The 16,797-nt window shown below is 36.1% G+C and overlaps 1 protein-coding gene and 1 long non-coding RNA gene across 15 annotated transcripts in view; one reads left to right on the plus strand and one right to left on the minus strand.

Annotated features, from left to right (window-relative positions):
• The window catches only part of LOC111328722 (gamma-aminobutyric acid type B receptor subunit 1), a 59,549-nt gene extending 42,752 nt beyond the window's left edge, over positions 1-16,797 (minus strand). For 5 of the 14 annotated variants that reach the window (XM_088753766.1, XM_088753762.1, XM_088753759.1 and 2 more), the window contains exons 1-2: positions 9,173-9,595; positions 6,745-6,803 (exon numbers count right to left, since the gene is read on the minus strand). The gene's annotated coding sequence lies outside the window, so the exon portion shown is untranslated. Of the gene's footprint in view, positions 1-6,744; positions 6,804-9,172; positions 9,596-9,632; positions 9,744-14,066; positions 14,208-16,778 lie in introns of those variants that run through there. The other 9 variants (XM_088753769.1, XM_088753755.1, XM_088753747.1 and 6 more) reach the window with 5 other exon arrangements.
• Positions 969-3,738, plus strand: LOC148735418 (uncharacterized). Its single transcript, XR_015998862.1, has 2 exons — positions 969-2,471; positions 2,600-3,738. It is a non-coding gene; the product is annotated as an uncharacterized LOC148735418 (long non-coding RNA).

Here is a 16,797-nt window from a genome sequence, read left to right on the forward strand (position 1 = left end):
GTAGTTATCCAGCAGCCTACCACGTATCATTTACATATGATGGACGTTTGTGATTGTGTTGTCATTGATTTGGCGTCACTAAACCAAGATCTCTCCGACACCGCGGAAATACGTTTTTTAAGGCACGATACAGTATTTTATTGGTCAGCAGACACCTCGACGAAACCATAAAATGCCGTTAACTTTTACAATGTTTTCGCCGTGAGTCAAATCGACAGCGTAAAAAGGCAAAACTTAGAAAAAATATTGTAAACTTAGCTTTGAAACTCCGTTCACCTTTTGGATAGTTCTCAAGCTCAATTATATAATTTGCCAAAGCTGAACTGAAGTTGCACACGACATGAAATTGTTGTTTTTCGCTGGCGGCTCCGTGGCACGTAAGTTTTGTTTATAGAAGAGCATAAGCATTAAGACTAAAAATGGGACGGTTTTTGAATGGCTGAAGCGGTGATCCGAGGACGCTGCACCATCAGGTTTATAAAGCAGTGGCTTGAACCGTATAAATCGGTATGTCAACGGCACTTCGGTCAGATTCCCCGGAAGACAAAACATGCCTGTGTTGCACGGACACCCTATCCCCACTCGTTATTGTATGCATCATAGTTGGCCAAAAACCTATGACTGTAACATGTTTAGGACTGAAGCCCCCCAAAATACAAAAATTGGCTCAACCAGAGGAAGAATAAACCGAGGTATGTTTAACTACAAAATGTCCATTGTAATGGTGATAAATTAAGTTTTCACTTTCCACCTTAGTTTGTAATTTTTTTTTCTAAGCTGTAATCTTTTTTCTGAGCAATAATTTTACTTTCCCAACAAGTATTTGTTTCCCATCACAATTATGAATAATTTGTAGTATGTCTTTTTTTATGCTGCTCTTCCCTCACTAATCATTTTATTTTATTTCTTTTTGCTTTTTCTTTTCTTTCTTTACTAACTTACTGCCATGTGCAACATAAAATGTAGTAAGCTAACAGAATACTTCTGGTTTATATAGCTCCCTGATTCACAAAGTAACATTACCATCTTGGTACTACTAGAAAACAAATTAAAAAAAAAATTGTTTAAAAAACAAAAGTACTGTAAGGTAAAATAATTATAATAATATAATTTAATCAATTTATGTGAATAAAGCACTGTATTGTCTTTTCTCATATTGCAACAGCCTTGAATGAATCAACTACCTTCTAAACTTGATTTCTTATATTCAGAAGCTGCCTAAATTGTAAACAAAGAACTTATGTTGGGTGTTTATGGAGGTGGAAAGAACATAATGATTATGATGATTAATCTTCCAAATTAGAAATGTCAGAGGGAAATTATCAGAAGTATTTCTGAAGTCAAAGTTGTTTGTTAAAAATGTTCAGGAGAAAATTGATTAGATTAAGCCAGCTGTCAATTCCCAGTTAACACTTAGTCATGAGGAGTAACCAAAAGCTTGTAATTAGCCTGTGTACTGCTGTGCCCATCCAGCCAAATAAACATCAGGGATGGGATATCCCCAAACGTAAACAATGATAGCACCATACAAATGTCCTTTTCCCAACTTATTACTGGGGAGGGGAGCACTGGTATGACCACACTAGTTGGAGTCAATTAGAAATTCTTACTAATTTCGGCAATTTACATATATTTTGCCACCTTGAAAGAAAATGGCTACAAGTCAAATGGGAATGTTTCATAACAATGTTCCGTAGGGATATGATGTAATATTACTGATGGGGATCATAATTATCCTTACAGTGGCAGCGCATGTGATGTGTATGTAAAGCAAAGCAAAGCTAAGCTAACCTTAAAAAAAATCAATGGAAGAAGAGTAGTCGATTGTTTACATAAATTAATGCAATGCACATGCAAGATAGTGGAATATACTTCAGGTAAACATACATGTGCCTGTAAAAGTTTCAAATGACTGAGTTATAAAAATATAATAATAATAAAGTGGGTTTCATTGAAAATGCTTTCGTGTAAAACAATTAGAGCTGTTTGGGAAATTAAAGTAGCCGTTGTTGCAACAGAATAACGCTTGTTTAGTGATGTTTAGAAAGGAAGTGGAAATCGAAGAAATTGTGAATTGTCTGCCGCGCTAAGGCTCGACAAAGATTATTATATAGGCGATTGATTGAGGGCGCGGAAAATATGCAATATTTGAGACCGTCCAACATGATCGGTTCATTTATAATTTATCTTGAATTAAGCCTTTAGTGACAGCAGTTGATAGTAGATCTCTATTACATCATAGTTAGTAGAGGGGACTGGTTAGGAAACGCGGCAAACTTCAAAGGGCCGGCCTATTGTCTGTCCTCTGAGCTTCGCTTGAACGTCACGTGACCAATGACCCTGCACAGAACCAAAACAACATGGAGGACATGAACGACTTATTTTTGTTCGGCGACGATTTTGATGCCATATTGGAAACTTTGGAAAACGAGGAAGAATTACAAGAGCACTTTGTCGAAGCAGCTGACTCTGTACGTCTTTCAGAAGCCTTTAAAACGTTATTTTCGCCCAAAACTTTGTAGTTATTGATGCCCTTAGCAATGGCATCGGTCGTAGTACAACAACATATTTTTTTTACTGAAAGTCTTTCGATTTTTAGGTTCAATATGAAGAGGGAATTGTTTGCGAGTTGTGCCAAAAGAAATGCAAGACTAAGGCTGGATTAAAAAGACAAGACAATAAAGCATAAGGAGGAACAAGCGCGGGGAAATCAACCGACTCAAGAAGCCAAATTCACTGCTGAAGACTTCGAAGCGTTATCAATGAAAGCACGAGATAAAAAAATTGAAAGAAAATCTACCCTCATAGCGTAAAAGAAGAGCTACGAAGATATACGATTGCCTGGGATGAAGAAAATATGAACTTCTCAGAAGTAGAATCCATGTATATGCGTTTGGTTAAAACTGGAAATGCAGAACAATTCTACTCGAAGTACTATTCAAGAATAGGCCTCAATTCAACAAAGATTTTTGTGGGGTTGTCAAGTAATGTGGCAACATTGCTTAGTACCAAAGTGGCTGATTGTTTGACAGCTCACAGCAAACAGAAAGATGAATCACCAAATCCCAATATCCCTACTAAACTGTGTAATAGAGAAATGGCAGGGTTATAATATATTGGAGGATATGTACTGCACAAGCTTTATAGCAAGGTGAACGATGTATATAATCCCACAGCACATACTGAACAAACAGCTTCAATACTGAAAGCTGGCAAAGCAGAAGATTTGCATGTTGCAGGGAGTCAAAAACTAATTTCATCTTTAAACCGAGGTGGACTTTGGGTTATTTCTAAACAAGCTCAAACAATTTTTAAGAGAATAGAACATAATTTTAGGATTCTGACCTCAGGAAGTCTCCAGCTGAAGATTGACAATGTTAAGATAGAATCCAAATCAGCTTGTGATGTTCAATTGGTCTAAGCATATAACACCATGTTGTTGGACTCAGACACAGTGGTAGATAACAGCATTGCAAAAGATGTTTTGGACAGCATTATTCATTTATATGTTACTGTTTTTCACTGGCCAAAGATGTTATACAGAAACACAAAATTCAATGTAGACAAATGAAGACAAAAACACTACGAAAGGAAATTTGTAGAGCCAGCAAAGAACAAGAAAGGCAGATATAGTTAGAATTAAGAACCTGCCACAATTTGTCAATAAGTAATTTATTACAAAAGATTAATTTGGTAGCTACAACCTGCAACATATTAAATATTACTCATTAATGATTATTTTATAGAAAAAATGAGTATAAAGGCTATATGGTTAAAGTATCTAACATAGAGTAACTTATTTATTTTTAGCTAGTCTTCTCGCCAATTCTTGTATTCTGCGTTTCGCGGCGCCGGTAGCTTCCAGATTCCAATTCCTTTACTTCTCCTACACGTTCCACAGCCAAATACTGAAAAATTTTCACCTGGCATTATGTCCACTGACTTGATTAATGTTCTTAGCTATACTTTGAAGGTAAGATGTCGCTCGATCACGGAGAAAATCCAAAAACTTAAACGCTACGTGACTGTCGAAACAAGCCCGCGGCGCCATTTTGGATTTATGTGTGCAGGGTCATTGTCACGTGACCTCGATAAAATCGAACAATAACCTAGCCGACTGAAGTTTGCCGCGTTTCCTAACCAGTCTCCTCTACTAACTATGATTACATGTCTTTAGTACGTTTGAAGGCTGATAGTTTCGAAAGAAACTGTTTGGGGCTGCGTCGGTGGGAGTAACGAAATAATTTGGATATATCAACAAAGTTGAAATGGTAAATTGGCCACCGTAATGATTACAAAAGCTGACGTTTCGAGCGTTAGCCCTTCGTCGGAGCGAAAGTACGTTTGGTTGTGCCTGTTCACGAGATAACTTGTTGATAAAACTGCAAGTATATGAAATGAACAAACGTTTTCATATTTTGATTACGGACACCCGTTCTTAAAGGCACAGAAAATCAGAAGGGTGGAATGGCGAAAAATCAGTCTATAAAGGTAAAATTCTCATCCAAGCGAACAATTACCAAAATGAAAAGGCACCGCACGTCGGCGCAAAGTGAGTGTATGAATATTTCAAAACACAATAATTACCTGTACCGCTTCATGCTAATAACACTTAAAAATCCAACCAGTCTTCAGACTCGCTGGTAAAATATCTTACAGAACTAATATCCTGCTTTGTCTGGATAACTATCGCTGTTTTTGACAATTCTGAAGGCGAGGGCGACTGAAGAACCAAGATCGCGCTTCGTAACTGGACGGCCAGCCAAAGTCAGCAAAAAGCACACAACTCCAAACAAAATGACTCCCCTATACCGCTAGTGGTTAAGACGTAGTTTTAGAATTAAAAACTAATTCAAAGGATCAAATATAACAAACAAGGAGAAGTATCATGCATATTTTCCAACCTAAAACTACGCAAAAGGCCGATGTCTTCATATGGAACATATGGAACATATGGAACGTATGGAGGCGCTTGGCAGCCTAAAGTTGATGACCACTGACCAGTTACTGTGACGTCACGAAAACGTATTTCCGCGGTGTCGATCTCTCCGCACCTGTTCTTTGGGATGTCACATAACGCTGTTGCGTGACATCCGACAAAGTTGCTGCAATTTCTGCTCATGCACCGTTGCACCGGGATTGCGCTTGTCACGTACGAAATTGAATCACCGCGAGTCTTTCTCAAGTTGCATCACTTAGCAGTTACAAAGAACGCGTTGATTTGTAGCTCAGAAATAGTAAATGATTGAAAAGAAAAAGAAACGGTACATAAAAGACGCAAACAACGAATAAGCCCATAATTTACCATTTCGTATGAGGCTATGTCAAGTCTGTTTTCAAACATGAAAATCTACTTCCTATTTCAATAGTATTTAATAGTATTAGACCACGAACTATTACTTTGGAGAAAAAGGAAAATTATATAGAAATAACGAAAATCGAGTATGGTCAAAGAAAACTCACGATGGAGTGGTTTAAAATGATTGCGAATGACAGATCGAACTCGAAACAAACGCCAAGAAGTGCTCCCCTGAACCCTGATGATATTGCTTTAGATAGGTGACAGGTCAACTGGGTGTGAGACGCAGGGTCATCTTATGAGCGCGTCGCCTGAGCCCCCGATCAAGAAGGACCAACAGGCTAAAAATTACAGTAACTGTCATTTGTTCGCTACACAAATCCATCGAGACAATTAGACGCCAAAGAAAATAGGTTGTCATTTATAAATTAAGGCAAATGTGGACAAATTTGACAAATTGCTTTGTTAAACAGCAAAATCTAAGCAAACTGTCCAAAACTGACAAGATTTGAGCGATCCAAAGTTACCATTGCGATTCGATTTGTCAAATGTTTCCTGTACTTATTACTTCGTGTCACCTGTTTTAGAACGCTTAAATTTCATTTGCGAAATATAAAAAAAATCCTGCTTAAAAAGGCTTTTCAAATCGTGGATTTCCGAAATTTCTGTAATGAATCTAACCTGATCACAGCCTGTTTTCCCTGTGGGATACACACAATTTGAGCTTAGTGAAAAACGAAAAAGCTATAATTTCTTTTTGTGTAAATAATAGCTATTGAGATATGGCTTCAGCATTTAGCGACTTAGCGGTAAATTAAGTTTTTTTTCTTCTTCTCAAAACTGCTTTTTATTAATGAGTTCTTTTATTCTTTTAAGTATGAGCTCTCACTCGCATATAAACTTGATTTGAACTCAGCTTTTTATTGTTACCAATCGAATTTAAAATATCTCATGTACTTAAATAATATGTTTCGTTGTTTTCAATCTAAATGTTCAAATCCAAAAATCAATAGAAAATCAACGGGCATGAACGATTTAGTGGTTTAACGCAAATTAAAACATGTGTGGTATTTTTGACCCGTTGAATTGAGTTTGTTTTGAACATAACGATGAATTTGTCTCCGGCAAGACGTATTTTTTTTCCACATAGATTGACGAAGATCTTGAAGATTTTCCATGTTTTATCCTTTATTTTCAGCTCATCATATAGTTTTCTAGCAGAAAGCCACAGCCTCACAAGATCCTTAAAAGAAGGAAAACTAAATTGCTTTTCCACAAATTTCTGTCAAGTCCCATTCATGGAAATCGAAGGATTCAAATCCATTTTCGAAAAAGTACCATTAGGCATTTCAAAATTTTCAAAAACATTTGCATAGAGCGCTTACATAAGTGTCTCTTTCAACTGATTACACCATATTAACTTAAGAGAAAAAAAAAATACTCACCACAGTGATCCAGATACCAGCAAAAGTTACTTTGCAAACCTCAGTCTCTTTGATTAATCCTGGAATAAAAATCGTCAAATCACTGAAATCGAATGGATCATGGTTTGTAAACTGTAAGCCAGCACAATACGCGAATATCAATTAAATCGCTCAAAATTTACATTAATAAAGCTATTGGTCAGATTTTAAGAGCTTGATCACTCTAGACAAACACAACACAAGAGATCCTAACACCTTAATTCTTGACAATGACCACTATTATAACAGCACTTACGAAAGGTCGGGAATAACACGTCACATGACTTACTGAACAGTAAGGTGACCAGGGGTACCAAGAGGGAACTTCCTCTTGAAATGTTGATCGAGGGGGAAGGTCGGGAAAGTTTTTTATAATTTGGAAGAGGTCGTTGCTGAAGTAACTGACTACGTAATACAAAACAATTTGCTTTGATCAACTGAGGTAACGTTTCGCTTTGACGAAGGGCTACACTCGAAATGCCAGCTTTCGTAATTCTTTACAATGGTCAATTAACGTCATCAGCTCAATTGATGAAACGATCGATGATCTGGTCGTAATATATTTATAAATATTTCCTGGCGCAGAAGTCAGTAAGTGGTAGTAAGGTATGGGTGTTCTGTTGTCAATCTACAAACTGATTGGCTCCCCTGCTAAGGATCTGTTATGAACAGGTTTCTTACGTAAAAAAAGATAAAAAATTTTAATAAAACACTTCGGTCAGAGACCTTTTTCAGTTATTTACAACTCTATATCTACAATTGTGGGAAATTGTAGCAAATGCTTTTGGAAAGTGCTCAATACACATGAGCGAAATACAGTTTGAAATGACTAAAATGAAACACGCATGATTCCCTGTAACTCTGAGTTTCGTGCGTACGCACTCGTCAGACAGATTTTGACGAGTGCGTAAGCACGAAACTCAGAGTTACATGGAACCATGCGTGTACATTTAAGTCATTTCGAATTGTATATATATATATATATAAATTCTTGAACTTGATTTGAATGTATTTCAAAGAGCGCTCAACTCTTAGAGGAGCACTGATAATCATAACAAACTGGTTCAAGACTTCAGAGGTAGTTCCTAGTTTTATTACCATGGACAGCTCTGTTTCGTACGAGTGTGGTCATTTTCGACCATACGAAACAGAGTTGTCGTAATAAAACGATGAACTACCTCTGAAGTCTTGAACCAGTTTGTTATAATTATATATATATATATATATATATATATATACATATATGTATATATATATATATATATAACTGCATATATATATATATATATATACATATATATATATATGTATATACATATATGTATATATATGTATACATATATATACATTAATACACATATATGTATATTTATACATTAATATAATGTATATATATATATACATTAATACACATATATGTATATATATATATATATATAAATATATATATACATATATGTACACATTAAGATTTCTTTGCTCTTAATCATTTGTTTGACAACATTTTGACATCGGTTTTCAGTGACTGTCACTCCAACCCATGTCTATCAAAATAATCAAACAACTCAATCTCCGTTCTCCACGATTTCAACGAATAGCTTTTTATAATATCTGGAGCTTTTTACCTGAGGAAAGGTAATGAACGACTAAACTTTGGCATGATGAAAAGACAAGCAGAGACTCCACAACCCCTTGTTAGTGATGCACCTCAACCTCGTAAGAGTGATTTTCAAAAACGAATTGACAATATTCCTTATAATTTTAAGTTTCCCTGCTATGATACACAGAAATTGTTTCCTAATCCTTTTCAGTTTGTCTAATGATGCATTCGGCCGGTGAAATGCACTCAGCTTTTCACTTTTGTCACCGTGCGACCTGCGGACATAACTGATCATACGGTTGAAGAAATGTGCGTATTCCGATCTCATGTATCATCAGGTCGTAAACGACCTCGTAATATACACCAAAGTGCTCGCAATTTGTCGCCTTGTGTTTCACTATAGCCGAAGCGTTAATCCGCCCTATTATTTAGACTACTTGCAACTAATCAGAGAGGCGTTGTCTGTTTTTCTCACTCCATCTGAAGGAATGGATGTTATCGGTCAGTTAGACGGTTCGCCCAAGGTACTTATCTCTCACAACTGTGCATAGAATTAACTGCGAAAAAAGTTGAAATCTGAAAATCTTGTCATTATTTTGAAACAGAATTCCCTCGGAGCTCTGTCATAATCCTGTTTTCTCCAGTATCAAACACAAATATTTCCATATTTCCTTTGTTTATATTGTCACTAGAATGCTAATCTATCAGTCTGTCTAGGATCTTCCGTCGCTTCTGTTGTAAACCATTTCAAATTTCATTGCTCACGCGATGGAACTAAAAGAAAGCCAAATGTATTGTTATCGTACTTACTATGATTTGAAGTTCAGCTGGAGAGCCACCACCGTCGATTTAGTTGAAATCAGGCCACATATTTTATCTTCAAATCCTCAGATCGTGTTTAATTCAGTTCCCACAAGAAATCTCGTGGCTTTCAGTGGTTAATTAGGTTTCTAGCCTAATAAAGCCGTGTAAAATATTTTGTCTAGCCGGCGGAGATGTGAAACTGATGAATTTGTTCTACGAACTTGGAAGTTCCGTTCTTATGACGATAAATCGTTTTGGTTGATATGAGAGGAAATACCAGACTGTCTTAGTAATCTACGTAGAATGTCGCTGAGAGCACTGTCAGGGAATTGAAGATGTGTCAGATAGGTCAAGTTGAACTTCGCAAAAAAAAACCCGCGACACGTCCTCAAGGCTTAATCATGGAACCGCGTCTGCTGCTACACAGGTAAAAGTACAACCGTTGCCGATCGAGGTTCCCTCTTACCTCATCTCACACTTTTGTTAAATTCACCCCAACCGTCCATAATGAAACTTTTACAAGCCGTAAACACATCTTTGAAGGCAATTTGGCGCAAGATAATTGCTAACCTGTGTGTGTTTTTATTGCGTTTTGGAATGAAGTGGTTTGTTTGCCAATAAGTCTCGGACGACGTGAATACTCTACGTCATATTAAACAATGTCCGGTGTTTAAGTGGTTTCCGATTCCTGTCTCGCTCCAACTGGGTCGCCTTGACAACAGGTGATCAAACATGACTGAACTAAAAGCATCTTAATAAATGTCACAAAAGAACACTTTTAGCTCGATTATTGCATCATTTCTACTGTAACTCAGGAGATCTTTTACCATTGTTAGGATATTTAAAATTCAATACAAAGTTCTGTCTGTAAAAACCATAATTAGACAATGTCAATCTTAAAATTCATAGCTCTTATCTATTGCAGAAATTTATTATTACAGCGTGAAGCATGTTATGAGCGTTGTATGGAAAAATGAAGATTTAGTTTGAAGAAGAGGGGAGTATAAAATAAATCTTTTAAAAAAGGGCTTTAAAGTTATAGCTCAGAAATGGAACAAGTCATCAAGTTCACAAGACGGAAAGCGATACTTATTCAAACTTTCGACCTTTCTTGCAGCCGATTCGGAAAGTGCTCTTACAATATCGAGTAAATAAACCATATAATGGAAACTTAAGAAAATGCACAGGTCTATTTTCGACTGCATGTGAATGAAACCAACACAAATCAGAAATTGGAGAAACGACGGCCTGAAATGCTTATTTAAAAACTTTGTTATAAGTGAAGCTTAGTTTAACCAGACAAGTGCCTGTAAATTTCCGGGCTTAAATAAACACTTAGCTACATGAAATGAACACTTGGCCACCTGAACTTTAGTAACACGTCGTCATGAAGGGTCTTATAGTTTCACTTTTCAGCTGTCAGAAAAGAGTGTTGGAGAAGAGTCTTAAACTACTGTGGCACATGACAAGGACGCTGTCAAATCATCACTGAGTGACTAGCACTTTGACAGCGTAAATCAGCACAGGACATAAGTCTTATTTTCGAATTTTCCTCCGTAATCTTCATATTAAGCTTTGTCGCCACTTCCATTTTCTGGATTTTTCTGAGCAACTAAAATCATTTTTGTGAGATCTTGGATTTAAAAGGAACTCTGTTTTGCTCTGCTCCGGAAGAACTACGATCACATCATCAGTGTTAACGCAAAAAAGCCCCAAGTAGAGCTGTGCGTGCTTTTTCATTAACTGAACGAATTTAGTTCGTTCATAAATTACTTCAAGAAAGCGTTCAGTTTTAACGGGTTCTTTGTTAACGAGAACATTGATGCCCCCAACAAAATAAGGGCTATTTTAAGTCTTTTTCTCGCAGTGCTCCATTTGTTCCCGTTGTCTGTACGCGTTTCTCCACAGTTTCTCCACGGAAATTTCCCTGTTTTCTTGGGAGTTTCCCCGATGCTCATTTCAGTCGCTTGAGTGTAAAGAAGAATCGTGAAAGTGCCGTAACATGGAATACCCTTAGAGCCAGGGTACCCGCAGAAGCAGCGAGAGAAATTGTAGATGAAAGTTATTAAAAAAGTCTGAGTCTTCCTTCGTGCCCATTAAAGATAGGAACAGAGAGTACAAACCTTGGCTCACTCTGAGGCTAGACGGTAATCTGTATAGTCCAGCGCTTTTGTCAGTGATCAGTCAACGCTTCTCACAAATCGCATCAGTTTAACCCTCTTAGTTGTAGCAAATGCAAGCTTGGGGCCAAAAACAAATTGAAAGACCTGCAGCAGTCATGTTAGCGAATAAAAATCATTTAATAATAAATGACAATTTTCTGCACACTTTGGAACAGTCTTGCCTGGGAACAATTCTAGATAGGTTTGAAAAATATTTCAATGTCTTAACTTTTGTTAGGCTCAAACATCAAGAGATGCGAAGTAAAATTACGAAGTGTGAGTTTTTTTTATTTCAGGTAAACGTTACAATTCTGACCCTCGAGTTAGAAAGAAGAATTCTCTTGGTCACTCAGTTTTTCTCTCGGATCTTTCAGCCTTAACGTTTAGGATCACAACTTGTATGAATTTCCTCAACAACAATGAATTTCGTAACCTTGTGTAGCCTCATGATGCCTTAGGGCCACTTTAAATCTATGGTGACAATTACGTAAAAGCGAGTAGCCTTGACATTGTCATAGAAACACAGTCAGTTACATAATTGCAAAGCTGAAGGTTCTTATGGAGAGAAAAAAAACTTCGGCAACTGCTGAAATTTAATTGGCCTTAAAAGGCCAAGATTATTCGAGCTATGTTTTCTTCTTTACCATGTTTCGTTCTACAATATTTTTACTAATTTGCATTTCTTATCTGATATATCAATGGCATATACCTGTAGGTATATGCCATTGATACATCACTGTAGGGCTGTAGGGTTGACATCACTCCATATTTTCAAATTGAAATCTCTTCAAATTTTTCCACTGATATTCAACGCTCTGAAAGCATTTTAAAAATATACGTTAGTTTAGAACATTTTGCTACTGATAAGCAAAGTTGGACTATATTTTGCTGAGATTTTGTGATCCAAGAAATAATTAGACCGGGTTAGAAACATAGTTACTCATGCTAACGATCTGTCATTTGCTGAGTAAAAACATTTTCCTTAAATAGGACATATATCATGTTTCTAAATAATATAGCTACTGATATAATGGCTTAACTCATACTGAAAAATCACCAAATTCGCTTGTAGAGCGGTCATTTCTATTATTTTGAGGTCGTTGTAAACCCATGAAACTAGGTTACAACAGCTTAAGAACGGCTGAAGAACTCTTAAGTGACCAAACAAGTTTTGATCATTACAACTGAAGATCTCAGTTAACATACGAAGAGTCATCATTCAACGATATGAAAGTGAAATCACGGTTGACAATCAGGCTGGTCACTTTCAATTATATACTCATATGACCAGGGTCCATTCCCGAAAATACATGTTATTTACTGTCCAGCTTTGGTTAAATTGCCCCATGAACTTGTCTAATAGTTTTGAGATACATTACCAACATGGCGCCATGAGTAGCAGTGTGAGTTTACCTGTGTTGTATTGACTGTGCCCTGATATTAGATAAACAGTCTTTTGTCCTTTCCACGTTGAATTTCCAGCGCCTCAAAGATAAACCTTTTTTTCGCAGGGCCGGTTTGGAAACGCGGCCACAGATATCCCTCAAATTTTTTTCAAATTCAGATAAGCAGCTGAAACATTGCGTATAATTCTCTCGCTTTTTGGCGGCAAATGATAAAATAAAAACGATATTTTCGTCTCAGTCAACAATCTAGGTAAATAAACGGGTTATAAAAGTGGAAAGAGATATCGCCAGGAACACACGTATGTTATTTAATCATTTCTCTGCTATAAATTTTCTTAAATAGAAAAACAGCGAAAATGTTTTTTCTGGTTCAGTATAGCACCCGTAAGCCGGAAAAAAAAAATTCAATGTAATTTTTCTCGGACACTTCCCTTTCTTCAATATGTTTTGTTTAATAATACATACACTTTTATTGAAATGATAATGAGAAATATAGTGTGAGAGACACGAAAATAAAGCCTTTGCAGTGTGATTTTTTAAAAGCTATTTTACAAGATGATAAAGCAATAGTGTTAATAGACAGAGCATATTTTTTTGGGCAAATGTAAGGTTCGAATCCAAGAACTTTCGCAAAAGGTTCACACAGTTATACAATGAGATCTTATTTCACCCTCCCAAGTTTACAAATTGTAATTTTTCATCAGGTAAATAGCATTTTCATCTCCAGAATGTAAAATTCTAGACGAATTTTCCTATATCATCGAGAACGATATGTATTCCTTTGGGCTACCAGGTAAATTTACTTTACGCCGTAAAAGGACCGCATAAATTATGTTTAATTTCGCGAAGAGGTCTAGAATTTGCCGGTTAGTTCGTTTCCACAGTTGAACTGGATTAAGTTCATACAAGACGGTAAAATTCCAACTATATTTTTGTTTCTTATTTTGTTTTAAGGGGATAAACGGTCAAGTTTAGAGTGGGAAGGTCTTAGAACTTCATAAATCCTGAGTGAAAGTTGAAAATGATTGCTCTGGGCGCCCGCTGGTATCAATTCTCAGCTTTGGCTAATAACATATAGAATGTCCGACTCCAAATTGTTTGTATCTTTCCTTACCAGAAAAGCTTTAGTTGCAGCGCGAAGAAAGTATTGAAGTATTGTAAAAAACAGCTTTGGGTTCAAGAAATGAAAACTGGAAAATGGTATTCGGAATAGCTTAAAGACACTGTCTTGGTAGTGATATTTAAATTCGCGTCGAGAGCCTCTTTCATCAGAACGCTAACAACACTTGGGAAGCAAATAACATCGACGTGAAAATGATTATTACGAAATACCTCAATGAAATCCTCGAGTATGGAATCCTCTATGTTCAGAAGTGAAAGTAAAACGGGAAATTTTTACGGTAGAATACAATGTCCAAGTTGCAACTGGAACAAGCGAACCTGCTTAGAGCGATTTTCTTTGGACCCGTGTTGCAACAGGAAACGTTCTTCCGATAAATGCTTAAATGACACCACTTTTGCGTCGAGTTTTTACGTAGAAGGCGGGGTTTAACTAAGTTTAATTTCCAGGGCGGTAGTACAAAGTATGTACATTTAATAGTGTGCTTTCGACGTGTTTTAATAAGATGTTGAAAAATCTTATTATTTGAACGAATCATCGTATCTACACTGTGAATGTGAATCGGGTATCAAGACATAAGCGCGTTTAAAGACAGAAACCATTTCAAAAGAAAATCTTATTTACAGCATTAAGATTCAGGTTTTCAGTGTAATGTCATAAATTACAAAACATTGTCAATTGCATAGCATTTGAGGTCTCTTGCGCAAATAAAACTCATAGGGCTTGATTTAATTGGTTTTTCAACCTTCATTTTGGATACCTGTAAAATTTTTGGACTAGCCACTGTGAACGAAATGAATTCGAAAGTAACTGTCACAAAAGATACTCATTAAATCCGGCAGGAATATTACAAACTGTAGAATCCAATTAAATAAATTAATTTTCTTTCATGAATAAGCCTGCTATAAAATAATGAAAGTAATTACTTGCCCAGGTATTCAACTTATTTCGAAAACTAAAACCGTTGAAATATCTAATTTTACCAAAGTTGTTATTTAGTTCATTAACCTGGTATACTCAGGGGGCCAGCGTTTCAGTCTCAGTCCGGCTTCTCAAAATGCAGTATTGTTTTGGAACTGCTAAAAACACGTTTAAAAGTTTCTCGATTAGGGAAACACGTTCCGCGCTGGAAAAGAGAAAAACTTTCTTTAAACTGAACAGTTTGGAAAGTTTTGCATCTTGTTATTGTTTTGTTTTTCTCTGAAGTCGTATTTGACCGCTAATTAGAATTCATTAAAAAGTCTCATTTTTCCCCCGGAAGTTTCGTAATAGTTAAGACCAACCCCGCTAAATTTCATACGAAACCTGTAGTCTTAAACGAGATTAGATTCATCGGAAATTCGGTCTTTCTTTCTCAAGATTTGCCAACTGTCAAATCCTTTGATTGAAACCACGTCATCCAAATTTTTTCTTTTCACTTATTAAATTTGAATTGGTTAAAATTTCAAAAAGTATGATAGAAATCGAAGTTAAATTCGACTTTTCTTTAAGCAGGAAATTAATCGTGACGGTTCGCTCAATTAAGTGCATTTTGCTCAACCTGGTGATTCTATGATGTGTCAATTTCCATGACATTTTCAAATATCTTTATTTTTAGAAAGTAAAAGAAAATATCGCAGAGCATAATTCATATAGGGGTGGAATTTAAATAATTGATTTTTGTGAACAAATAAATTACTGCGAACTAAGTTTCAATGTATAAATGGTCGAGAGTATTTTGTGTATTTTGAAATTTCTTAAGTACGTGTACATTAGGTAAGAAGCTTTTTAGCCGATAGTGGTATCCTCGATCAAAATACTTCGTGATGCTGTAAAGAGTTTCGTCAGTTGTACAATTCACTTATGAACTCGATTCAAACACCCCGACGGTATTAGCTCAGAGTTAAAATTAAACGCCTTGGGGTGTTTCAAGCTTTTTTGCCAGAGTCGGGCAGTGCGTTGAACTTAGCTAACAAAACAGGCGATGCATGCCACAAAATGCTTAGCTAACGGCCTCATGAATAATATCTCAAATTTTAATCTCTCGTATCATATCATTACCCATATTGTCGCAGAAGAAAAACATCGAAGAGAGATTACCATGACTTAAACTCGAAGTTTAGAAATGATATTTGCACATACATGGATTAGCTGTTTTTTTTTTTTTTTTGAAGAATAGTCTTGAATACGAAGCAAATTAGAATGAATAATGAAATTTCCTGGCTTACAGAGATAATTCAATGCCCGCTTTTTCAAGAAAATTTAATTCCTGAAGTTATTTTCGGGCGTCAGTTGGAAACATTGAACTCCAGCCGAAAGCTGGCTCCATCTAACTAATGCGGTTGACAAATATTGGCTTTCTATAATTGAAGATAAAAGCTGAAAATATGTAAATCTTATTTCACCTGTTGTTAGATTCAGACTCACTGCCGTTGGAGATTCATTAACGTTATCAATAATATTATGAATTAACTCAAAGGACAACCGAGAGGTCTTCCGTGAAACCTGTCCGATCAAAAATACGGTTTCCATTCTTTTTTATCTGCAATTCACCAGCGATTTTTGCTGTTTGATTGAAAATGTGTCTAAGACTCTCCATTTTTTCTTATGCTCGCAGGCTTAAAGAGCCCTTATTAAGTATTAATTCAAAATAGAGTTTGTGTGAAAAGTCACGTTTTCTTAAAAACGCAATTCATAAAACAAGGACTGAAGCGTAAATATTTCTACATAATCAAAAAATCCAGATAACTGTAAATAGATCCAAAGATAGGAGAAATATGATAAACTGGAAATAGGCCCTCTTGAAAATGTATAACTTAGACCTCGAGAGCTCCAAGATCTCTCTATTTCCGCAGGAAAATTTCTACGAAAAAGCCCTAGAATCAATTGCGTTTCTTTTCTTCAACGCAACGAATTTCAAATGTGGTTGAAGATAAATTATTTACCTGTAGATTGCACAGTGCT

Source organism: Stylophora pistillata, chromosome 3 (genome assembly GCF_964205215.1).
Source record: "Stylophora pistillata chromosome 3, jaStyPist1.2, whole genome shotgun sequence".
Taxonomy (NCBI): Eukaryota; Metazoa; Cnidaria; class Anthozoa; order Scleractinia; family Pocilloporidae; genus Stylophora; species Stylophora pistillata.